Genomic DNA, 2,138 nt, shown 5'->3' with positions numbered 1-2,138 from the left:
AAGTTCTTTCAACCTACCATTGACAGGATTGCTTATATTGAGAAAACTCAAGAGAAACAACAAGCTTAGATTGATGACATTCTGACAAATCAAGCTTCTCAACAATCGCAACTTACTGAAATCCAATCCTCAGTGGAATTACTTATCTCTCTTTTACTACCTGCTGATGCCAAAAAGGGGGAGAAGGTAATTAAGTCCAAATGCAACACTAACAAGACACTGCAAGGAAAGGATGATGGAAATGATGATCAATGATACTCTGGAATGGGTAGCGGTCATAGTCAAGGTAGAAGGTTTACATCAAGACAAGCTAGTCACAGGACAAGTTCTGATACTGGGAAAAGAATAAGTTCTGCTGCTGGTAAAAGGATAAGTTCTGATGAACTTATAGATCTTGATGAGGAAATGTCAAGACAGTTATTTCTTAAAGAAAATCCAGGAATGGACTTGGAAAGTTTAAAGGAAGAAGAAGCTAGACTTAAATCAGAGAAAGTCACATCTAAATCTGAAGCTTCTGGTAAAAATTCACTTCCAAAACTCAAAGGCATTGTGATCAAAGAAAGGACACATACTGAAGCAACGTTGGCTAGATCACAACCACAGATAGATCCAAGATCCAAGGGTAAAGAAAAGGTTGGTGAACCTATCAAGGTTTATGTACCTCCTGAGGAAGAAGAAATTACTGATGAAAAGGATGATCTTGCTCTGACTTCAAGAAAAGTTCTTAAAACAACCTCTGACATGGCTCAAGTTGTTCAAAGTCAAGAAATTGTAAGTTCTAATATTCAGAAGAAGCAAGTAACCTCTGACAGAGCTCAAGTTAACTTGATATCAGAAAATAGATCAAAGACACTCCTACCAGGATTCACTAAAGCAAAACAGACTCAATCTTTGAAGACTACTGCAAGTGGTTTTGAAGCAAGAGTAGTTACAGGAAAGGAAACTAGAGATAAAACTGGATTGGGAAGTGCTGATGAAAGAAGAGTACACAACACTACCAATGATCCAACTTCTTTGAGTGAACCAGGTATTGGAGCAACTCCTGAGAGATTGAATCAACTGGAATCTGTACAGATGGTTTATCATACCTACTTGAAAGAATACATCATGTTGTATTTCATGACAGATGGTAGGGTTTATCATATAAGACAAAATGTCATTCCATTGAAGTATTTTGAAGAATTGGAGCATGTACTTTTCTTACTTCAAGTGGATAACAGAATAACAGAGACTGCTGCAAACTACTTAAAAGAACAGATTCAGAGACAGAAAAGGCTTTATTATGTTAAGTCTGACAGCATATATGTTCCAAAGTACAGAGATCACAATGGTGATATTGTTGATATGAAGTCTAATACTGCACAGATCAGAACATATCTTGGTATTAAGGGACTTGAATTCAATCTGGAGTCTGACAAAGCTTATGTCATAAGACTAGATCAGGAGTTGAGAAAAGCAAAGATCAATGATCTTAGAGCTGCAATCTTTCAAACTGGTGAAGATACTGCAGAGCTTAAAGATGTCAAAAGGAGAATGATTGATGAACTAAGATATGCTGAGAAATGTTTGTTGAAGAACTATCTCAGAACAACTCCTAACATCAGAGAGATCAGAAAATGATAAAGCCAAGTCAAAGATCTATAACTGCTTAAAAACTGATATTTATACAGACTGAAGTTGTTATCAGAAGTTGATATTGGTAAAAGCTTTAAGGACTGTAAGTTGTAGTTATCTAGTCTAATTCTCATGCATTTGTACTTAATGTTTTTGACATCATCAAATATCTGTTAAACTTGTATATTATGTTAATTTACAAGTTGGGGGAGATTGTTAGATATATTTGATAATGTCATGGCTAATATATTTTATGTTTAGCTTTCAGATCTTACTTGAACAGGATAAATCAGTACTTAACTGTTGATCAGTACTTACACTGGAAGTCAGGACTTAAGGATATCAGTACGTATGTTATCAGGAGATAATCATCAGAAGATAGATATCAGAACTTAAGTGCTGAAGGACAATCGGATAAGGACAGTAGCTGATTAAAGGAAAGAAGATCAAGATAAACATAAGAAGAGATATGCATGAAGAAGGAATTCCGTAAAGAATGGAATACTTGGAAGAAAAGATATCTG

Source organism: Apium graveolens, chromosome 7 (assembly GCF_009905375.1).
Source record: "Apium graveolens cultivar Ventura chromosome 7, ASM990537v1, whole genome shotgun sequence".
Lineage (NCBI taxonomy): Eukaryota > Viridiplantae > Streptophyta > Magnoliopsida > Apiales > Apiaceae > Apium > Apium graveolens.
Note: the sequence above shows the minus strand (reverse complement) of the source record.